Source organism: Phyllostomus hastatus, unplaced genomic scaffold (genome assembly GCF_019186645.2).
Source record: "Phyllostomus hastatus isolate PE091 unplaced genomic scaffold, TTU_PhHast_1.1 phas_scaffold_501, whole genome shotgun sequence".
Lineage (NCBI taxonomy): Eukaryota > Metazoa > Chordata > Mammalia > Chiroptera > Phyllostomidae > Phyllostomus > Phyllostomus hastatus.
The window spans coordinates 62050268-62074753 of record NW_025334033.1 but is presented as its reverse complement, the minus strand read 5'-3'; the positions used below and the strand labels follow the sequence as shown (position 1 = coordinate 62074753).

The window sequence follows — 24486 nt, the reverse complement described above, 5'->3', positions numbered from 1 at the left end:
TCGTGATTTCCTGAGCCTCTTTTGGTGTCCAATAGACTTGGATCTGAGCTGTAATTCTGCCCCTGAGTATCTGTGCCACTTTGGGCAAGTTTGTTCATGTGTCAAATGGGAATAAAAATAGTACCCTGCTTATAAAGAACCAGAAAATGCAGGTAAATTGATTCGGTGACTCTCGGCTGCTATTATTATCATCGTTCTTCCTCTTCCCCTCCTCCGCCCCATGCCCTTCCTCCCCTCTTCCTCTCCGTCTGTGCTCCTGGGGGGCCCAGGGCCAGCCCCGCACCCCCCTCCAAAGGCGCTCTGACGGGCTCTTGAAAGCAGGCTGGAGTCTCCCGTCTCAGGCCTGGGCCCTGGGCCCTGGCCCCACACCCTGGCCTGCTGCCTTGGCTTCCTCACTCACACCCCTCAGCCCTGTCCCATCAGCCTTGTCCCAGATCCCATTCCGGCTTCAGATCCAGGCTTTTTCCTGGCTTTCCAGAGCAGCTTAACTCATGGCTGGAATGTCTCTTGCGGAACTCCCTGCTTTCCGAGCCCTGTGAGAAAACCCTGGACCTGCTGGATCGGGCCTGACCCCTGCCTGGGGCGGGAGGCAATGGGGCTTCTGCAGCAGGGAAACAAAATCACTGGAAACGTTCATCATAGAACAGATTTTTAAAAATAGAGTTTATTTTTTATAACAGTTTTCTTTTTACAGAAAAATCCTGTTCGGGCCCACATACCTCACACTCAGTTTCCCTTGTTAGTAACATCTGACATTGTACTGTGTGGTCCATTAGTTCCAGCTAGCAAACCCATATTGATAAATTATTACTAGATGAGTCCATACGTTATTCAGATTTCCTTAGTTTTTCACCTGATGCCCTTTTCTGTGCCAGAATCCCACCCAGCACACGACAACACCTGTAATTGTCTTGTCTCCTTAAAGGTCCTCTTCGCTCTAACAGTTTCTCAGCATTTCCTCGTTTCTGATGACTTTGATGGTTTTGAGGAGTAGCGCTCAGGTGTTTTGTAAGATGCTCTTTCCCTGGATTCGCTGATGCGCACAGAAGGAATGTCAGGCAGGGGGTTGCTCCTATAGGTGATGGAGGATCTGAGGTGCAGACGGGGGAAGGTGAAGTTACTCAGGCTGATTTCAGCAGAACGCCTTTAATGTCCCTGAACTGGAGCGTTAGCAGGAAGTGGCAGCGTTACCTAAGCCAGGGCCTGGGGTCCCTTGGAAGAAGGCTCAGCCAGATGCAGCCACTGCTGGAGATGCCGTCAGAGGCAAGAGGGAGGGAGAGAACTTCGTCAGGTTTGCCTTTCCTCCCCCCTCCACTCTCCCTCCAGTCAGCCTGTAAGAGGCTGCTCCTAACAATGCAGTGCAGAGGGCATGGCTGGGAATGGCTCTGAAGACACACTGGTCCAGACTGGGACAGTTGGCGTTTCAACACGAGCGCCTGGGATGTGGTTTTATTGCAGCACTTACCCCTCTGCTCTGGGAGGCAATGACTTGCCTGCGCGCGGGCTCTGAGTGGTGACCAGTGCTTTGAGGGCAGTGGTTATGTTTTGATACTCATAGTCCTGGAACAGGACCTTGCTCATAGTAGGTTTCCAGCATTGGAAATATACACAACCAAATGAATGAATGAATGATTGGTTTCTTTTGACTCCTACCTCTCTGGTGTGCTCTAGCTTTGAGGAAGGCTCACCACCAGCATTTCTTTTCAGCTTCATCACCTCCTTTTGGTGCTAAGATGACTTTGAGCCTAGCATTTGCAACATTTGAAGGCCATGTGGGTGGTGTGACTATCAAGTAACTAGACCAGTTTGCAACAAAGAATCAAGTTGTGCATTAACCCTTCTACGGGAGGGTTATGTTCCCAAGGAAGGTCATCCATATCTTCCAGTGAGCTGGCATGCCTAGCTTCTTCCTTAGGAGCTACACAAAACAAAGGAATGCATCCTTTTTGAGAATAAAATGTTTCTGTCCTTACAGCTACATGTCACCCAGCCCTCACCTGGCTGGTACTTGGGTGGGCTGGGACACAGCGTCAGAGAAGTTACATTTCCTTTTGGCAGAGGGGAGGAGGAAGTGGACTGCCACAAACAGAGCTGACTGGTGGCTTCCCGTGGGTGCAGGAGGGCTGAGAAGTAACGCCCTGGTTGTCACCAGGTCTGAGCCAGGGCACCCTGGCCCTCACTAATAGGCCCTCGGGTGTCTGAAATGTCTGATGTTCCAGGGTTTTTGAGGATTTTCAGTGCTGGGATGCCACCTGAGAAAACCTCATTTCTCTGTGTACAGGGTCCACTATTAGTCTCTGAGAAAGAGCAAAAAGGTGCCTCCGTGACAGAAGCATTGCTCGGCCCTAGAGCAGTAAGTGTTCTGTTGGCCAGGGTGCCCTGCGGACAGCCTCGGGACAGAAACTTGGCCAGCCCAGGCCCACTGGTCATCTTGTCTAGCAGAGACTAAAATATTTTCAGCTAGCCTCTTCTTTCCATTCTGCTAAATTGCTGCTCTAATACAGGTGAAAAATGATGAGTACAGAAGCCTCCCTGCATTTACCTTTTGGGTGGCTCTTTGTCCACAGTAGTTACAGAGAAATTATAGCTGGGGAGCCAGTGGTGTGCTTGAAAAAGCAGAAATCTGGCCCTGACCTGCTCACGTGGTTGGGTGTCGCCCGGCAAAGCAAAGTGTCCCTGGTTTGATTCCCAGTCAAGGCACATGCCTGGGTTGCAGGCCAGGTCCTCAAGTTTGGGGCGTGTGAGAGGTCAAGCTGATTAATGTTTCTCTCACACAGATGTTTCTTTCCCTTTCTTTCTCCCTCCCTTCCCCCCTCTCTAAAAGTAAATAAATAAAATCTTTTTAAAAAGAAAGGAAAAGCAGAAATCTGTTGGAAATGTTACGATTTTGCTATAGTTCAATACCTCTACTTTCTCATTTAACAACTGGGAATCATATGTCCGTCTTACAACAGGTGTGGCAAAGACCACATGAGATGTAGGCGAGAGTGCTTCGAAGATGGGCAAATGTAACACATTACAGCTCGTTCTTTGCGTGGACATAAGGCAGCAGAAAAGGTGCTTTCGACATTTAATTAATACTAAAAGTCCTTTATTACCTTTATTTAGCTACAGTTGGGAAGGAGGGGGGCAAGAGTACTTTTCAAAGGGACTTTTTCTGCTCCAAAAATAGAACTCAGAAAACACATCTTTGATTTTCCTTTTGGTGTCAAACCACAGTGCCATTGTTATTAGCAGTTTTACAGAATCGTGACCTTCAAACTTGGAGATATCAAAGGCTGAAAGCAAGCTCCCTGTCTTGAAGCCTTTCAAACAGGCTTTTCACAGTAACCTGCTTTTATTTTGAATTAAGGGCTAATAAGAATTGTCCTCTTAAATGAGCACTTGCAAGTTTAAAAGTTGCCTTCCAGGTGGGTTTCAGCGAATGAAGGTGTTGAGGGGTCCCTGGAGGCCCTTTTGGGGGACAGTGTGGGTAATCTGTTATGGGGGGGTTCATGTAACACCCTTTCCACATGTAAAAAAAATAGAACTTGCATTTTTCCTAAGTGTACAAAAGCTGCTTTGTGTATATGCCTGGAATCATAATTTACTTTCAGTTTATTGAATTTGTGAATTTTTGCAATTGTTTTAATTTGTAATTAAGTTTTCTCTAGAAGGCACACCATATGCCGCCATTAATTCTTGTTGACTTCTTAAGAGATACACTAGTGCATATTTTGATGCGATTTTTGAGGTCTCTTGAAAATCAAATGATTGCGTGTTTAGCCATATGGGCCTTTGTTATTTAAAATAGCATATGATAAATAAGAGAAAGCAAGATGCAAAAGGACTTGCTGGGGGAAAAATGGAAAAACTGTTTAAAACATTGCTTGCCTTTTTATTTTGCGTTGTATTTTTGACACCTGTCTTGGTCGATCCCGCACCATCTCTTGCCGTCTGTGAATATACAGTATCACACGTGCGCCGGCAAACACCTACGGAAACGTTACTGCCCTGTTTTACACTGGAGCTGCAGCCATCAACAGCCGCCTGCTATGAGTCCAGCTACAGCAAACGGTTTTCTTTAGCATCTCACTCCAGGATTTAACAGTAAGCTCCGGTTCATTCGCACATACGGCGTCCGGTTTAGAAAGGGGCCGACGCGTGTGTTTCGGTTTGCGCGGGGATTCACGGTGCTCAGAGCTGCCTGCCCTACAGCGGGCGCAGACGCCGCCACCGGCGGGCGCGCGGCGCGCACTAGGACCCAGCAGGGCTCCGGGCCCGGGGAGCAGCCGCGCCGCCGACCCCGGGCGGGCGCCGGGGCTGGAGCCGGGGTTCCGGCCGTGATCGGCTGCAGCTCCGCCGGGAGACGGCGCGACCCGGCAGCGGGGCCACCCGCGAGTCCAGTGCCGCCGCAGCCCCCCAATGCAGCCGCGAGAAGCAGCGCGGGGGGCAGGCGATCGAAGGTAACGAAAATGGGGCTCATTTCCTGCCTCCTGATCTTCTGCTCTGGTTCAGCATTGTCACGAGAAGCCCTCACTATTCAGGCTGCTGCATTTTGGGGCGCCCTTTGATTTTTTTAAGGGGTCCGCCCCCGTATTTCCACCTGGCTCGATTGATTTATAGCCTGCAGCCCATATGGGAGAGGTCCAGGGATGGCAAGTGGCATGTTTGCATTAGTTTTGTCTCAAAAGTAAGTTTATTTTTTTTAAAAAAAAGTTTCTCACAAATTTGTGCATAGTCGTTTAATTTTAAAAAAAATGTAGCAGAGAAATGGATAATTTAAAAATTTATCAAATCATTGACGTGATTCTGTTAATGACTGAGTAGGGCTGTACTTTTGTGGGCTCCCCAGGCGTTACTTTTATTTTCGGGGAACTAGCGTGTCAAAGGTGGAGTTGGGCTCGAGCAGAGTTCCCAGCATTGCTGTCGCAACTGTTTTGCTATCAATTATAAACAGAGTGTCCGATCTGCGGGCAGCCCAAGCCTCTTCTCAAATGCTGTAACTGGTTATCCTGATGTGACATCTACAGATGAGAGTTTCCTCCGAGGCCGTCCGAATAGTTCTCGTTTTGGGGAAACATTGTTTCGAGGAGAAGACCATGACGCCTCGCTGGGGAAGGCTGAAGAGGCTATTTTTCATGCTTTGTTTGCACTCTCGGGATGACATTTGGGGAAGGGAAACGCGTTCTTTCTCGGCAGCTTTTTAATTGTGGGATTATTAATTTATGTAATTTATTAGTTTCAATGGGTTGGGCCCGGGGCCGTTCTCTGTCACACAGGATGTGCTTAAGGTGACACGTTTGCCAGCAGTTGGGACACATGATTGCCAGTGTAAATTGTGCCTCGTCTTGAAAGGACTGGGTCTGCTGGGAGCTTCCGTGTGGAGCCGGGGCGGGCAGGGTGCGAGCGGCCCACTGGGGAAAGAGGGAATCGTTTTCCTTAGCTGAGGAAGAGACCCTGTTCTATTCCTTTTGTTCCCTGTTTTTCATTGATCGCCAGCTCTGCCTTAAAGAGGGGAGTGCAGCCGGAGAGCGCAGAGCTGGGAAGCCTGCACCGCTGACTGTAGCTCACTTCAACTCTCCCACTGATTGGTCAGGGAGACGGACTTGGGAAAACAGTCACCCCAAACCTCCTGGCACAACCGCGCAGTAAATTCAGATTAGCCGTCTCGCGCCCAGATTCCTGCAAGATTGATTTTTAATTCAGGTGCGGTCTGCCCGACATGCCTTTAAGTTTAATTTTTTTTTTTTTTGTCGTTGTTGCTATCAAGATTAAAGTAGGCCATTTTGTTGACAAATTTCTTTGCAGACGTCAGCCACTGGCTTACATTTGGAGACATATCACTTTCCAGTCCATACTGGATGCTTTCTGCTTAGGAGTTGTAGAATGCAAAGTTGTTCAACTTAGAGTAATTTTTCCTAACCATTTTTTGGTCTGAAATAGCACCATCAGCAGATGGATGCTTACTTTGATAATGCATCTTTACTTTGATAATGTGTCTGTGCATTGGCAGCTAGCATGCACTAAATTTGAGTCTGCAACAGTGGGGCCAAAAGGCGACGAAGAGCAAACAGTCAAAATTGGCTTCTGGGTTGAGGAGAATGCATTTCAAATCCAAGGAAAAAAAGGTATTCTTATGAGAATGAGTTAGTAAATGATGTGAACTATTGTATCTATAAGAGAAAAAAAAATAAGGCTGGTGGACATCTCCATTTGAGCCTTAAAGCACCCCAGTTAAAGAAGCACCCTCCCAGAAGTTGTTCAATGTATAAACACTTTTCTGATTGGCTTAAAAATTTAGTCACAGGAAGTGGATGGTATCTAGTAACCATGAGTGGAGACATGGTTGTCATGGAAACTAAGAAGAGTGACCCCCCTCCCCACCACACATACCCGACCATAACCACCACTTTAAAAAAAAAAAAAATCCTGCATGTCATCACAGATGCCTGGAGAACATGTTGGCTTCTGTGAGCTTTCCCACAGCATCTGTTGAAACCTGAGACCGTGCCTGTCAAATCAAGGTCATTTTACCACAACAACCAAAAATGCAGTCTGCTAGATTTCATAACTATATTTTATTGAAAATACGAGAGGGGAAAAAAAAAAAACCCTTAAAGCAAGGGTGAGCACACGTGCTTACTTGGCATTTTGCTGCTTCTGAGTTGTGCAAGGAGAGGCGAAAAAGGTATTTGAGCGCTTAATTGTGAGTCAGATTGATTTGTATGTCTGCTGTTGGAATGAAACTCTTTTCAGAGCTGTAAAGACCAGTAACATAACATGTTACCTGTGGATGAAAGGTCGTCTGGGGGAAGGTGTAATGAAGGCTCTCCGTTGGCAGGAGGGTTCCCAGTTGAACTCTCGCAGTTGAATTCCAAGAACTGTGGCATTTCAGAAACCCGCCCCGGGGCTTCGTGTGCAGAGGTAAAGGAGGGAGGGCCGTGGCTGGTGCTCTGGGGGAGGGGGGTGTTCTCAGTAGCTGATGGGGAAGAGGAAAACGAATCTGAAATAAGAGTGGTTTCAAAACTGCAACTATTATTATTTGGTTAACTTACAAAAGTTTCCTCTCCTTCTGTGACTAGAGAAGAATGCCATTAGTAAATTTTTAGGACAATGAGAGGTTCCCGAAATCAAGATTGTGAATCTTTTCAATGTCTTGGTAATGGTTTCAGGGATGGGGTGAAGAAAAGCTTGGAGACCTGCCCCCCCCTCGCCCCATTTTCCCTTTGCTAAATAAAATAAACCCAGGAGGCCCTCTCTGAAATTTTGGCCCTGTGGATGAACACTGAACCTTCTCAATAAAAAGACATTGTGTTTCTTATATTTCTCTAATCTTGCCAATGGTAGTCTTTCCATTTAAGGTTTTTGATATTCATTTGGAAATATCTTCCTTCCAATCATGATGATTTAGAGCATTGTATTGCTTTATCTTAATTGAAAACGGTCAGTTTTAAATCTCATTTAATTAGCACTGATCTTTTTAAAAAGCAGCAAATTCACCTTGTTTTCACCAACTAATTGCCTTGGGGGAGAGAGGAGGTGGAAAGAACCCTAACATTGTTGGGGCGATTTGGCACACATTTCATGATCCCTGCTTGTCAGATGTTGAATGGATTGTGCGTTGGTGAAAAAGGTTAAGTTTCATGGCACAACTGTTCTCTTTTAGCAAAGGATTTCCTGTAAGGATCTTTCTTATCTGTGGCTGTGTTCATTGGCAGGAAACATGTCAGTTGCTTGTTTTTACAAACCGAAGGAAATGAATGGGATTTGTTGGTTTCTAGAATCTGCCTTAACGTTCCATTGTCTGTCAGACAGTTTGCGCGGAACGCTCCGTTTCCAAAGGGACTTCTGAGGATTACCATGAAGTCACTCGAAATCTTTGGCATTTCTGTTTGTTTATTTTTGGCTTGGGGACCAGAAAAACCGATCATTATGCTACTACGCACGACTTATTTTACCAATGCAAATGAACAAGATACTCAGTCAAGTTCCCGTTCATCTTCAGTCGTCCGAGGTGCACATACGCACAGCACCGCAGCAGGGATTTTTTGATGGCCGTGCTAGATTTCTAATAATTAGTCTAGAATATCAAACGAATGTCAGTCTTGATTTTGGATTAGCCTAGAGAGGGAAAGGGAGCGAGGCAGCTTCACTCTCTTTGCGCATAAGAAAAAAATGCATTGAGACTACATGTCAGGTACTTGCTGGTAACAGAAATCTGATGTGGGGGAAGGGTTCGAAATTGAAACTAGGGGCACGCTGGAACCAGTGTGAGTCCATCTGAGGAGACCAGTCTTAACTCAGAAGATTTATTGTGCGCAAGTCTGGATTATTGTTGGATGTTGTACACAAACATAATTTGTTGTCATTGGTGCATGTTGCAAATTCCGGAAGAAGAAACAGGGCGAGCTTCTTTAAAGGGCAGTAGGTCTATAAACCCCATCTGAGGGGAGCAGCCTGGGAGGGAGCCGAGGGTGCCCGAGCCAGACAGGACTGTTCGCTGCCGCGATGGCTTTCGCACCTTTTTGGAGACCTCATTTTTTATTTATGTTTAGCACCAAATGAAGTCTTACGCAAGGCCCTAATATATGAGTGGAATGAAAACAGAGATGCTCTGAGGGAACCAAGAGACAGAAGCCCGGAGCCGCTCTCGTCCCCTGTGCCTGGGGCACAGCCTGGAACCCTAATACTGCTCTGAACACAAGCTGAAAACCACGGCTTTTCAAGTGCCCAGAATATCCTCCCGAGGCCGGAGGGAAGTCCTGGACCGTCTTAGTTGAAGAGAGAACTTTCGTCCTGACAGTTTAAGATGGTGCTTGTGTTTAGAGGGAGCAGGAGCCAGGTGTGTGATACCGTGCAGTCTAATAAGCCAGCCTGCAGAAAGACTGGGCTGGCCATATGCATGAAAAAGCCCAGGCCCAGTCTCTGAGGAGGGAAGACGAAGAGTGTCTTAAGGGTTGCTCACAAACCAGGACCCCCCTTCAAGTTATACAAACATAGCACAGAGTGTTTGAGATCCATTGGTTATGACTGCACCAGAATGCATGAGTTTATTCTGACCACCCCAGGGTGTGTTCTATCACTGTTATCCTATCTGTCACTGAAAGTTATTTCATAGTAAGTGTCATTCATGAAATGAAAGTTTTTTTCCAAGCTATATAATCTGCTTGGCAGGCTCCCTGGTGTTTTGAGTGTTGAACACAATGATAACACACAGCTGATATTTGAATATCACGAAATAGATTCAAATGATCGTTTCTAGTTATGAGATTGACGGAAATCGCAGTGCTGGGATTGGGCTCAGTTCTCCTGGTCCACTTCCCAGGAGCCATAGGTACTAAGATCTCTGGTGGCGGCAGGTGGAGGATCCCCCTGAGTTCCACTCTTGATTCTCACTGGCCCTGATTCACAGACGCACGGTTTACGGAGGTGGGGAGAAACCAGCGGAGAGGGCCAGTAAATTAGAGGAGTGTCGTATTTCTCAAGGCCACAGCCACCCTCCCTGTGTTGTTTTGTGGAGGCTGCACCGTTGGGGTGTTTGTAGAAGGAGAAAATACACACTCCTCTCAATGTTTGCCTATTACTTCCACGGTGCTTGCCGTGTTTCTCTTACCTGCGTCGGGGTAGAGATGGTGATGAAAATCATCAGTGTCCCAGGAAGCCCCAGTTCTTCCAACAAGTTATGCTAGAACATTTTCTTTTTCTAAATATTGTGCTTATTTACTTTTAGAGAGAGGGGACGGGAGGGAGAGAGAGAGGGAGAGAAACATGGATGTGAGAGAGATACATTGGTCTGTTGCTTCTCCCAAGCACCCCAGCCATGGACTGACCCTGCGACCCAGGCACGTGCCCCAACTGGGGATTGAACCCGTGACACTTCATTTTATGCGATAGGCCCAACCAACTGAGACACACCAGTTAGGGCTGGAACGTTTTCTTTTTTAGGGAAAATCTTTTCTTTGCAAAGATAAAACTAGTCTAAACACAAAGTAGTTGCTTGTGGTAGTGGATGAAAATGATTGTGGTTAACTTGTATTTGTTTAATTGTGTTGAATAAGATGTTCTTGTTGAGGCTGTTTAAAGCTATTTTATTCCTCCTCCCACCTGCCATAGAAAACCAACAGAACTGCCCCAAGGTGTATTCATGATAATAGACCAGTGATTCTTCCTCTTTTTTTAAAAGACTTTATTTTAATTTATTTTTAGAGAGAGAAGAAGGGAAGGAGAAAGAGAGAGAGAGAAACATCAATGTGTGGTTGCCTCTCATGCACCCCTCCCACTGGGGACCTGGCCTGCAACCCAGGCATGTGCCCCGACTGGGAACTGAACTGGTGACTCTTCGGTTCACAGGCCTGTGCTCAATCCACTGAGCCATACCAGCCAGGGTGGTTCTTGAGTGAGCATTTAAACGTTGCTATTTTGGGGGACTTAAATATCTCCTCACACTCTGAAATTTCCTATTAGGCAAACTTAAGCATTTTTGCAGCCTTTAAAATGAAAACAATTACCACTTAATGAAAAGTTAATACATGCCCAAATTAAGACTGCCATATTGTTTTGTAGGACTAGATTTAGCATTTAGAATGGTGTCTTGAGAAAGGAAAACATTACTCTGGGTAAGTTTGGCAATATTGGGGATAATATAGAAAAACCATATCACACTGGTAAGGGGCTCTCATATATCTGGTGTTGCCCCTACATTATTTTAATTGATTCTTATAATAACCTAGAATGAATTACTACTACTACTAAGTAATGGCAATAAACATTAACATCCCATTTGACAGATGAAAAACTGAGGCAACTGTGTTCTCAGAGCCACGCTCTTGGGTCGCCACGTAGTTCTTACCCTGACTCCAAATTACAGGTGTCGCCACCCCACTGGCTGTCTCCCCGCGGTCCCTCTGTCTTTGCCCCTGGGTCATGACGCCCCTTTCCAGGCTGATGACAGAGTCTCCTCCTGGGAATAATGGCAGGGTTGGCTGGGGAAAATTTGCTGTGACTCGGGCAAGAAACAGGGCCATGCTTGTCATTCTGTGTCCCCCGTCTGACCATCAGTGATGGGAGGGACTTTCTGGTTAGTGATCATCTTCCTAAATCATCGTCGTGTGCCCCTTCATCTACGCCCGAGCTCATTCGCCCGTTTGGTAACTGGATGGCCTTTTCCCCAGGGACACGGCTTTCCTGGACCACTGATGTTACTCTTAGGCTTTCTGCTGGTGGCATCCACAGAAACAGACTTCCTAGACCACCTTCACTGTTGTCATTTGCATGGACCACCCCAAAACTCTGGGGTGCAAATGCATCTCTTTAATTTCTTCCTGAATTAAAAAAAAACAAACAAACAGTGGGCTTCAGTTGTCAGATTAGCGGGATGTCCAGTATCTCCTTCGTGGGTCTCCCTACCCCTAAATCATGCCAACCCCACATGGGTTTAGACAGGCCAAGCGGAGGTCCGTGTGACTTTCTCATCTAAGCCGGGAGCTCTGTGTTCGTTTCTGTCTTGGGAGCTGACTCCGCTAAGTACACGCACAAATTTGGGGAAACCAGTCATCCAGCCATTCATTCAGCGAACAGTCACGGGGCACCTACAGCACACCAGAACTGTGCCGGGGACGTAAGGGTGGGGAAATCACTCCTGGACAGCCCACCATCTGTTCTCTCACTCCGACTGGCCTCTTACACTGTAAATGTCCTTCTTTTGAAGTTCATGTTCTAAGCTGATACTGACAGATGGAAGTGATGCCCTCCCTGAGTTCCTTCCTTGGGGAGCATGCCTTTTGTTTTTATTTAGAAGCTGGCCTTGCAAGGCAGGTTCCCGGGTAGGTCGGTTACTTGGGAAGACACCAGTCGGGGCAAGGGTGGGAGATGAGAAAGAGAAGGCAGCCAATAGTGACGTTTCTCTCCTGTCACCCCTGTGCAGGGGAGCTGAGGCTCACTGCAGCTCGCCAGAGCTGCTGTCCAACATGCCACATGTCGCCTTCCGTCACCGGTGGATGGCTGCTCTTGGGCCTTGCATCCCTGCACTCAAGGGTGGCCGTGCGAGCTGGCGGAGTGGGCTTTGGCGGAAGAGGTGCTCAGACACACGCTTGTGGATGCCGTCAGTGCAGCTGACGGTTGCGTGGCTGTGCGCTAAGAAAGTAGGGCCTGAAAGGGGCTCAACCGGGGCGTCAGCTGCTTCTCTGACCTGTCTCTACTCTGGAGCTCCTCCCACAGCCTCGGAAAGGCAGACGCCTTAGAGGAAGGATCGTTTTTTCCAGAGGGCTCCAAACTTCCAAATGAGTGAAGATCCTGGGATGGTGGCTCTTCAGTGAGAAGGGAGCAAAGGAAACGGCCTCAGTTCAGAATCCAAACGTTCAGGCAGAACTTTTCAATAGGGCGCTCGTTTTGCCTGTTTGCTTTGCCTTCGATGCAACAACCGCGGTCCTTGTCTCCCAGGTGGGAAGCTCGGGCAGCACCTGGTTTACGTCCCACCATAACCTGAGACGCAGCGCTCTGGAAATCCGGAGGCGATTACTGTGAAGGCCAATCATAAAGCCCCTGGAAAGCCCCTGGCACACAGCCTGCCACGCAGTAACAACTGAAATTATTGTAGCTAGTTTTATTTTTAAGTGGTCATTGTTGTCGTCATGTCTCTCTACTTGGGACCTGTGGTGGCTCCCCGTGGGTCACCTTACCCAGTCTGTCCTCCTCAGCCTAACTTTCAGGACCTTCTATAATCTGGCCCGACTCATCAGTGCTCAGGAAATGCCCTCAGTTCTGGGCAGGCTTCACTCGCCTGTGAGCTCGCCTTGCTCCTTCCAGCCGCCTGCCCTCGTGCATCCTGCCCCTGGCCCCAGCCGGCATGTCCCCCTTCCCGGGCCGCAGGGTCACAGGTTCCGCCCACTCTGCAACTCAGTGTGCAGAAAAAGGGCCGTTGGTTCATTTTGTCTACAGCAAGTCTTCCTCCCCAGAAAACACCTGTGGACACCAGGGGAAAGAGTAGTCACTCTTGATCCCATCCATTTCAAAACTTAGTTTGATCTAACAGCCCAAACAGTTGCTTAAGATAACTCTGTCTTCCAAGGACCACAATGCCCGTGTTGTCTGCCTCCTTCACCCGTGCTGGTGTGTGGGGGATGGGGCGTCCAGTGCGCTCCTCCTTTTATGTCTCAGGCAGGACGAGCAGGCTCAGGCTCCTTGGAGGGGGGGCTCTGCTCTAAGGCCCTAGGGCGCTTGCCCACTGGTACTGCTCTTTCTGTGCAGTAGGTCCTTGAATAACATAGTTTTATTCAAGGTCATTTTGTTATAACATTATAACGTTTTAATGTTGATGAGATGCCTTAGGAACTTAACTCTTGTTTCTATCAATTAGCTGATGGTAAACATGGTTTTGTTATAACATGTTGTTTCACTTAAAGGCATAGAACCTATCAATGACATTGACATTGACAATGACAGTGACATTACCGTACTAGCAGTTGAGAGCTGTGGCTTCTATAACACGCAGTCTAGTCTGGTGGCTTCCACAGACTCACAGTGAGAGACAGATACAGTGTCATGAGATTCTAGTAAGCACATAGGACAAATGTGTGCATGGACGAGCGATACAGAACTTTTGCTAAGTAACATGTGTAGCTGAAACGTAACTTTCACAATATGGTATTATTCTTGCTACACTGGGAGGCACTCTTATCTTTTCCATTCTATTTTATTTAATGAAAAAAGGTAGCATGGGCCCTGGCTGGTGTAGCTCAGTGGATTGAGCGCAAGCTGTGAACCAGGCATCGCAGGTTCGATTCCCAATCAGGGCATATGCCTGGGTTGCAGGCCATGGCCCCCAGCAACCACACATTGGTGTCTGTCTGCCTGTCTCTCTCCCCTCTCTAAATATAAAAATAATAATAATAAAAAAGGTAGCATGGGTTGGGACCCAATAAATGACTGCCAGGTTGCCACATAAGTTGATCTGGTTGTCGTCTCAGCTTTATCAGAACCCTCCGCGGCGTCCCCTGCCGACTCCATCCCGCCTCAGCTCCACGCAGCAAACTCTGGGTGTTGGCCACACCCTCCATCAAGCCCGCTGGCCTGGTGGTCTTGGCAAGGGGTCCCCTCCTGTGAGCAGAGCCGCCCTGAAGCACCACCTCGTAGCTCCCTGTGCTGGATCTTGCTGCAGCACCAGGCTGATGAAGCTGTGCCCCAGACGGGTACAGGCCGTCTCCCCTGGTGATGCAGATGCGCAGGGATTTTCCCTCCGCATCCAGGAAGTGGAGTCACCCAGCGGTGAGGCTGCACCAGCAGCCAACCGCTCCGCCGTCTCATTTTCTTATCCCCTCCCCCATAGTTACCCGGACTGCAAAGGGAGCAGGCTCTTCTCTTCTTCCCACCTGTGGTCTCATTCTTTTACCACCGAGTCAGAAAGATGAGGGGCTTGACTATCCCTAACCGACGAAAGCAGCATCTTCTACAGCCTTCGGGTGAATTATTTGGGCTGGGTCCTCCAGACTCCTATTACATCCTAGAAAATCCTATCCCAGGGCGAAGTCTGACTTTCAAGTCTATGGAATCTCTACCTGTGGCAGAGTCTACTCCTGTCTCACCTGCGTCCATTCTTCCCACGTTTTGGCTGGGAGCAGCTATTAACCACATTTGTAAGACTCCCTTGCAGCTAAGAATGGCAAAATTGTAGTCATTAGGATGTTAGTGGATGTGAAATGTGTCGTTTCTGGTTTGTGTCCATGGTTGTTTTTTTTTTTTTTTTACAGTTTTACCACATTTTTTTTACCCTGAAACTGTATGTGTTGTAGTTTAGGTGTGCATACTTTCTTACAAACAAAAACATTACAGATATGCCTGTGTCTATCCACAAAGCATCCAGCCATGTATTATGAGAAATAGAGACATTTATTGAAGGAAATACAAGATACAAGAAACATTGTACACAGGACAATGATGCCTCAGTCCCCTTCAAAGTAGGCCCCTTGGGACCTCACACAGTTCTCCCAGTCTCCATCAGCTGCTCTGTTGTCTTTCCCTGAATCTCATCCACAGTCTGAAATCTGTTCCCTTTCAAAGGTGATTTTAGTTTTGGGAAAAGGCAGAAGTCACGGGGTGCCAAGTTGGGGCTGTAGTGGGGCTGAGTCCCCTGGATGATTTCATGTTTTGACAAACACCTCTGAACGAGACGAGATACATGAGTGGAGTGGTTGTTGTAATGAAGCTGCCAATCACCAGTGGCCCATAGCTGCGGCCTTCTGAACCATCTGAATAGTTTTTGCATGGAGGAATGTTCAAGCTTCATGCAAAAAAAGGCAAAATTTGATGCAGATTTGATGCAGATTTGTTGTTCTACTCACTCAGTCATTTTGAATGTGACGGCCACGCAGTACACATGCTCACTCAACAGCATCTGCCACCCACACTTAGTGCAGTGAAGTCGGCATTGTTTGCACATGCGCATTCCTGTCCACTGGCCTTGGCTGCCAGGTTACACATCCATGTTGTGCAAACCATTCTCTTATAATAACAATGGTTGGACTTTTCGCAGACTGACCTTGTATATATATATATTTCTACAATATTCCTTTTCGGTTGTTGTTCAACATTATGTTCCTGAGAAACACCTGTGTTATTGAGTGTAATGTAATTTATTCATTTCTTTACTGCCATATAATATTCCATGGTGTGGATATACTAAAGTTTATCTATTTTACCATCAATGGACTTTTGGGTTGTTTTGTTATTACAGTATTGCTGTGAACAGTCTTAGTAAAGTCTAAAGGTAGTTAATGTCTTTCCTCTCACTCGATGCAAACACCTTAAGGCCAGTCACACCACCCACTTTGCAATTTAGGTCCCACAGGTCAGACATTCTCATTTTAAAATAAAAGTGTTTATTCAGATTTATCCATACATTTTCTGCTTTCTTTGCTTGTAATTCCTCCTCCTTCCCCCACCCCTCAGATGACCTCTCTTCTTAGATTTCGTTTAGTGAGAATCAATTGAGGGAAAACTAATTCAGTTATTGTTTGTTGGAAAGTTTTATTTTTTTATGTTTTCTTAAAATATAGTTTTGCTAGGTATAAAATTCTGGTTATTTTTTTTTTCAACACACTAAAGATGCCCCATTGTTTTCTGGCTTCTGCTGAGAAAGCAGCGGTAAGTCCAATTGTCACTTGCCACTGAAGGTAATCTGTTTTCAAGAGTACGTTATGGCTGCTTTGAAGACATTCTTTTTGTTTTTCGTGTATTGTAAATTGTCTAGATTTGAATTTCTTATGTATTTCTTTTTTAGCCCGGGTTTGTGTGTGTGTGTGTGTGTGTGTGTGTGTCTGTGTGTGTGCATTTTTGGATTACTTTTTTTCATTAGTTCTTGAAGATTCTCAGAATTTGTCCCTGCTCTGTACAATTCTCTTTTACTTCTGAATTTCAAATTAGGTATATGTTAGATTTTTATTCACTGTTATTTTTATGTCTTAACCCCATTTTCATACTTTCTGCCTCTCAGTATATCTTTATGTGCTAAAGTCTAGATAATTTTTCAGTCTTCTTCATTTCCTGCATTTACTCTGTCTAATCCTGTTTGCAGTGTATATGCTTGTTTCCTTCTCTTATTTATTCACACATTTATTTTGTATTTGGATTGGTGATGATCCCAGGCACATCATAGGGACAAATGCAAAACCTAGAGAAATTCACCTTCAACTCAAACCCTCAAGAATCCCCACTGATAAAGTCTCAGAAAGACAAACAAGCATAAGGTCCCAGTAAAACAAAACAAAGAAGAACAAAAACCATAAGCACACACACATTCATAAGGAAACAAGGCTTCGTGAACAACAGCTACCAGAAATATTAGGTAGCGGAACTGAACTTGCAAACGCTTGATAATTTTAAAATCTAAAAAACCAATAAAAAATGAATACATAAAAAACAAAATGAGTGTCCTGATTAGGAGGTGGCTCCCATTCAGGGTGGTGATTTGGAGAGCCAGACGCTTTCCATTCCATGGCTCTGCCATTTTCAACCCGCGGCTCCCAAGGTCATTGTGCTTGTTTGGACACACTGGCAAAAAGGAAAGAACATGGAGACTCCTGAGTGACAGGATTTAGCAGCCTGTGCTAGGTGTTGCGAATTCTGCTTCCTCTCCTATTCCATTAGGAAATACTTGGTCAAATCGCCCCATCTGGCTGCACGCAGGGGCTGCTGGGAAAGGCCGTCTGGGTGGGAGCCTGGGGCAGAAAGGAAACGGGTTTAACGAGCAGCAAGTCCGCCCTCTTCCACATCTTTCTTCTCTGAGACTTCAGCCTGACCCGAGTTTTCTCTCTCTGAGCTGCCGTTTCATTTATGGTCATGCCACCCAGTTTAGGATCTAATTGTCCTCAATTATTTCATATTTGTATAGTTTAAATTTCCAACTGTATAATAACTTCCTTGAAGGTGTGAATTTTGTGCTGAGCTTTTTAAAAAAAAATATTGATTGATTTTAGAGAGAGAGGAAAGGAGGAGAGGAGAGAGAAACATTGATTTGTTCTTCCCTCATTGATGCATTCATTGGTTGATTCTTCTATGTGCTCTGACCCCAGATCGAACTTGCAAGCTAGATGTATCGGGCCAGTGTTGTAATCACCTGAGCTACCCAGCCAGAGCTGTGCCGCCCTTTTGAAAATAGCCCCTACCACTCTGTTTTGAACATGCAGTATGTTCTTAAAAAAAAAAATTAAACCTCTGAATGAAAGGAGAATGTTCTTGTTCTAAGGAGATAATTGCTGACCTATTTAGGGGATGCAACTTATCCCCTAAATGTGGTTTGCAACTTATTCGTTATATTATTCCTTCAACTTGGCTTCTCAGATTTGAAATTTGTCAAAATAGATCTTTAGAGAAAAAAATGAAACCCCTGAAATTTAGAAGAGACTTTACCAACGTCAGTGGCCTTTCCATTGCAGGGGGGAGGGGGGCGGTTAGTTTAGTCGAAATCAGCCCTTTCAACTTCCGCTGGGTTGTTTGGAGGATTCAGTCAGTCATTCTAGGAGTATCTGTTGACGTCCAGATACTGTTGCGTGGTTGGGGACGGGGAGATGATCAACACAGGTGAGACCCTGCCTGCCCTAGAGTGGGTTAGTGAAGCGGCGTCGACAAACGGCTGCAAGTGGAGAAAGACCTTTATTTACAGTTGACTTTGTGATTGAAATAGTGGTCGTGAGGTTCTAGGGTATTTGTATGATATGGAGGAAAACAGCTGGTGCTTTCTCAAGTCATTCGGTAGAGGCCTGGCCCTCCTTCCCCTCTGGTTTTAGGCCTTGCTTAGCCGGCTAACCTTTCTTTAGGCCAACATTTAGCAAATCGACAAGCAGAGGAGTTCAGCTCTCCGATATTCCTCAGGGCCACAGATAGTCTAAGCTGGGCCAGGCCCTGGGTCATCGGCCTCAGCGTCTCTCTCCACTTGAGTTTAACTCACTACTTGTTGCTAGGCTGAGTGTCTTCGATGCTTGATTTTCAATTTCGGTTGCTGTTGGTCTTCGTAAATGAGAATGGCATGCGGACCTCCGTTAAGTCATTGGAGTCATGACTTGTTTTCTTTTCGCTGAGTAGTTTTCTTCCTCTGCTGCACTGAGTGGTGGATGGGAAAACACACTAACATCTCAGTAACTGATCTATTACCCACCTGCTTGGATACAAATACCAGGCATGTGGCAAATCACTTTACATGCCGATAAAGCCTGTGTTTTGGAAAAATGTTGGGCTGTTTATACACAAAACATTGTTTTGGATCCGCCATCTGAAGTATGCAGATGAAGAATAGGGAGCTGTATCCTGAATAGGATCATGGACATTCCAGGAAGGGTCAGGTTGGAAAGTACAAGATGTGGTGAGTCTATAATTAGGTACTGATCGCGTTTTATTTGCTTGAGCATCTCCTTGGGCTTAGCTCTGGCATTGGTCACGAACAGGTCTCCAGCCCAAAGGCTTGCAGTAGGATGATGACTCAGATGGCCAGTCGAGCTCCCTAGGGGCCAAGACAGAACAAGCTCTTTACTCATTACATTGTTGCCTTCATGGAACAGAGCGTAGAGTTTCTGACAGATGAGAGGCCAGTACACCATTTCCAATGAAATAGATGGAGTTGAGGAGGGACAGTACAGAATGCTGTCCTTGGAAATTATGTTCACTTTCTTCTCAACACTAAGGCGTCTCTCTTATCTTTTTAGGAAAAGTTCTCTTTTGTTTGGAAAAGCTTTGCAAATTACTTTTTTGGAGGTACCGAGTCTTAGCCAAGGACTTTAATGAGAAACAGAGTGTAGAGTTAGTTGGCTGGGCAGAATAGTTAACTCCCTCTGTTGATTCAGTGAGCTGCTCAATGGTGTCTTCCCACATTGAGCAAAGGGTCATTTCTATCCTGAGTACATACATATTCTGTCATACGTACTCAGTCATACATAGGGAAGAGATAAGACTTCCATATTCTTGATATGGCTAACGTGATTTTGAAATAATTTAATATTTTTAAGTGAAGTATCCCATGTACTATTATTAGGAGGACTGTATATCCATTTGTTCGTGGTAGCTTTGGCTTATGCCTATGGCCCCAATGTAATTATTCATAGTGAGTGCTTCCTCTCATTTTTCAAAATTGTCCTGGTGTGTGATAAATTGTAGTCACCTCAGTTACAATGTCTATCAACAGTAGATCAGTTTTGTTTAGACCAACTCTTCTGTAGTCCGTGTATCTATCAACAGTAGATCAGTTTTGTTTAGATCAACTCTTCTGCTGAGAGAAGCTGCTTAAAATGAAAACAAACAAACAAAAAAGTCCATTTGGAAGCACTGGAGAGCCATCAGGTGATGAGAAATTGCAGAGCCAAGATGTGGGAGGAGGAAAAGCCTGAGGTGAGCCTAGCTTTTGGATCTTTTTCTGCAGATAATTGTCTGTTCCAAAAGTGGTGGCTAAGAGACTAAGAAGCTAAGCAGAACTTTCAACAAACTCATGGCGTTGGAGGCATGGTAACTGTATTCAGGACCTGCCAAAAAGAAGAATCCCTAGTAAACAACTCAGACTTTCTTCGGGAACCCTAAGTCAAGATGAACCAGAAATAGAAACATTCCCACAGGGACTGAAGTAAAAAATAAAATATTTTCAGATTAGTGTCCCCAGCTTAAGTGCCTGCCAGAAGTCAAAGGACAAAGCCTTTTGGGAGGAATAGAAGCCTTTCAGAGCTGCACGTTATCACTAGAGTTTTTCATGTACTATATCTGTCACCCAGTGAAAAAGACAAGACATGATTAAAAACAAAGAAAAAATTGATAAATGAGATACACCTACAAGAATCCAGATTGTGTATTAACCATATATGGTCTCTAAAATGTGATAAATATATTCAAAGAGTTGAAAGATAAGATTTAAAAATTTGCCAGAGAACTGAAAAATAATAAGAAACTAGATCAGAAAAATATAGTTACTGAAGTTAAAACCTACATAGATGGGCTTTTTAGGGTATTGCAAATCTTTAAAGTCTGCACAACTGAATTAATATACTGAAACCATTGAACCCACTGAGTGTACATTTATAGTAGGTGAATTTTATGGAGTGGAAATTATACTTTAATAAAGCTATGGGTTCAGTGGAGCAGATGCTGTTCAAGAGAGAGTTAATGAACTAGAACACAGGGCAGAAGAGAATACCCAAAATAAAGAATGGAGAGGCAAAATGGTGGAAAATAAATACAGGTCCCTGAAAGACATGTAAAATAGGGTGGGAAGCCCTAATAGACATGTAACTGGAACTTTAGTAGGAGAGGAGAGAAAAATGGAACAGAAAAGATAATTGGGAAAAAATGGCTGAGAATTTCCTAAAACTAACAAATGAGACAAACCCACAGAATCAAGAAGCCCTAGAACACACAAGCAGGATAAACACAAAGAAGCCTTTACCTATAAACAGCATAGTGAGATTTCGGGAAACAAAAACAAAGGAAAAGCTGAAGAGCACTCAGGGCTGGAGAAACAGGTACTTTGCTTTCAATGGAGCAACAGTAAGATTGACAACTTACTCTTCAACTCAAACAATAGATGTCAGAAGGAAATGGACTGATATCTTCAAATTGCTGAAACAACTGTTAACCATGAATTCTATCTCTGCCTAAAAGATTTCTTAAAAATGAAGAAAAACTAAATATCTTTAAAATTATTATCATGGCCAGATATATAGTAAAGGAAATACTTAAAAGCATCATTTGGACAGAAGGAAAAGCATTCCAGATCAAAGCTCAGAGATGTATAGGAAGGCATGAAGATCAATAGAAATAATAATTATATAGCTAAATAGAAATATATATCAACTGTATAAAAGAATAATTTGTCTTTGGAGTTTAAAATATATAGGGAATAAAATATATGATCAAACTAAAACTTAAGTCTGGAGAGATTAATAAAGTTAAATTGTTCTCATGCCCTTAAATTGTGTAGGAAGTAATACAAAACTAATTTGTATTAGCCATTAATAAGTCAAGGATGCATGTTTTAAACTCTGGATAATTTTTAAAAGGACAATGAAGGAATACATAGTAAGCCAAGAGAAGTGGAAAGTAGAATAATAAAAATACTCAGATAATTCAAAAGAAGGTAGAAAATGGGGGAAAAGGGATCTAAATAAAAATTAGTAGTTTTGCCCTGGCTGGCGTGGCTCAGTGGATTAATCACTGACCTGAGAACTGAAAAGTGCCGGTTCGATTCCCAGTCAGGGCACATGCCTGGGTTGTGGGCCAGGTCCCCAGTTGGGGGCATGTGAGATGCAACTGACTGATGTTTCTCTCGCACATTGATGTTTCTCCTTCTCTCTTTCTCTCTCACTTCCCCTCTCTCTGAAAATAAGTAAGTAAAATCTTTTTTTAAAAAAGAAATTTTAACATATCTCTCCTAGTAATTATTATAGCCAGCAGACAAAAATCAGTGAGGACAGCACAGAGTGAACAAAGTTAATTAACAGATTCGACCTAATTATAAAGTAGTGCACTCAGCAAATGTAGAATACACATTCCTTTCCAGAGCACACAGAATATTTGACATCACCCATATTCTGAGTCATTGAGCAGCTCAGCAAATTTTTTAAAATTGAAATTATACAGAGAATACTTTCAGATCACAGTGACATTAGACTAGAATTCAGTAACAAAAAAGATAATGAAAAATTCCCATATGTTTAAAAATTATCAATCATGGGCCAATGAAGAAATGACAATGAAAATTAGATGTTTAGAAATTAATGACAATGAGTGTGCGAAATATGGAATGCAGCTAAAGCCATGATTCTAGGGACGTGTATAGCCTCAATTACATACATTAGAAAAAAAGAGGTTTATGATAAATAACCTGAACATTAATTTCAAGCAGTTAAAAAAGAACAATGATTAAATTTTAAAAACAGGTGTGAGAAAGGAAATAAAAATAAGAGAAGAAAGTAATGAAATAGAAAACAGACATCCCATAGAGAGGTTCAATACAGGTAAAGGACTAATAACATTGACAAATCTTGGTGAAACTAACCAAAGAAAAAAGCACAAATGACCAATATCAGGAAGAAACCAGGAACATCACTATATTTAAAAGATAATAAAGGGAAAAAAGATAATAAAGGAAGAAATATGATGAATAACCCTAAGGCAATATTATAAAATTGTCTTTTCTTTCTTTTCTGCTTTTTTCTTTCTTCCCTCCCTCCCTCCCTCCCTTCCTTTTCTTTTCTTTTTTCTTTTCTTTCTTCCTTTCTTCCTTTTTGTTTCTTATCCACTTATTTATTTTTGAAATGAAATTTTAAAAGAACTGAACGAGTTTTCTAAAAATGCCATTATCACAACTGACATAAGAGAAACAACAGCCGCAGTAGCCCTATATCTACTCATGTGAACGTGTAATGAAAGCCGTACCACAAGGATGACTTCAGACCTAGACGACTTTTGTGCTTAATTCACGGAGTATTGAAGGAAGAAATAACATGTATTTTTTACAAACTGTGTCAGGTAATGGAAAAACAAGAAACACTCCCAGTTTGTTTCAAGAGGTCAGCAGAATTCTGACACTGAAACCTGACACTGTAAAACAGGCAGAGGAGTGCCAGCACCGCGGCCCTGGGAGCCACCGCGGTGGACTCCTGCCGCCCCCTTGGTTCAGAGGGAAAAGAGCAGGTGGTGGAAAGGTGGATGAGGTCGCTCTGGAACTGAAGCCCACAGAGCTTTTCCTTGTTCTCTGCACACATAAAAATCCCCCCAAATGTTCCTCTAACCCTAGGGAAGAGGAAAGGTCCCTAAAAACACAACTGAAATTAAATTTTTATCAAGTGAGGTCCAGAGTTAATTAGAAATAAAGTAACGGCATGTCCCTTGCACTCAGCTTGCACCAAATGCGGGGCAAATGTATGCCCATTACACATAGAATCAGCTCCAGGTCCTGAGGGAACCCGTAATTGGGGGAGAACAGTCTCACTTCTGGATTGGGGATCAGGCAATCAGGTGTTGGTACAAAGAATCATATAGAAGGGGACTGGGCAGGGCTGGGGGTCCCCTTTAAAGGGTGAAGGACAGTGGCATCCACTTTTGGCGGTGTGATGTGGCCCGTGACTCTTGCCTGCATTTGCGTGGTTACTCAGATGGACTGAGAACCCCACACAGCGATGTGCGTGCCCAGAACGAAGTTTAGTTAGAAGTCCTCAGCAGGGTGGTCCTGAAGCATGGAGAACTTACCAAACTCTTTGTAGTCTGGAATGAGGTCATCTCTCCTAGAACCTCGATGAGAAACTCATTTTGTTCATCCACGTTATAGATGATGAAGTTGTGGTGGAGGGAGAAATTCTGAGCCTGATACAAGTTCCCAGGCCATTTGTTTCTGGAAAATCTTAAGAGCAGAGTTCCTCCTCTTGACTGATTTTCTAGACTTCACTATAAATACTAATGTGGTGTCTGAAAAAGATGGGCATTGGAGTTAAATAGATTCAGGCTCAAATTCGGGCTTTGCTGCCGATTACCTGGATGACCTTAGTCACAGTTCTGGACACCTCAATTTTGTCCTCTTCATAATAGTAATAACTTATCTCACAAAGTTAGGAACAAATATAGGGAAGTCTGTTTACTTATTCATATTTTACTTATTGAGCAAATAGTAGTGGGTATCCATGCTGTAGCTAGGTGAGCAGGCGGGCAGTGTTCCTGTTACCATAGAGCTGACAGCCGATTGAAGGGACAGGAAACAGGAACGAGCTGAACACAACTAAGGTAAAGAACGATAGCGAGGCCACTTTGATAAGGGTGAGCAGAGGAGAGTTATCTCGCTATAAAGCGCCAGACGAAGGGCACAGTGTATGCCAAGGCCCCGAGGTGGGATCCCGGATGCGTGTCTGAAGAACGGGACGAAGGACCCTTGTGGCTGGAGGCTGGTGAGCCGTGGAGCGACTAGAAGACGAAATATCAACGCCCCATCGCTCTGGGTCTTCCGGGCAAAGGACGTGTGGACGTTGTGATAGGTGTCCCAGATCA

At 44.6% G+C, this 24486-nt stretch overlaps 1 protein-coding gene across 6 annotated transcripts in view; it reads left to right on the top strand.

Moving 5' to 3' along the window:
- The first annotated feature begins 4261 nt into the window (after window positions 1–4261).
- The window catches only part of FOXN3 (forkhead box N3), a 360054-nt gene continuing 339829 nt past the window's right edge, over window positions 4262–24486 (top strand). For 4 of the 6 annotated variants that reach the window (XM_045822074.1, XM_045822068.1, XM_045822070.1 and 1 more), the window contains exon 1: window positions 4262–4445. The gene's annotated coding sequence lies outside the window, so the exon portion shown is untranslated. Of the gene's footprint in view, window positions 4446–4578; window positions 4673–24486 lie in introns of those variants that run through there. The other 2 variants (XM_045822075.1, XM_045822072.1) reach the window with 2 other exon arrangements.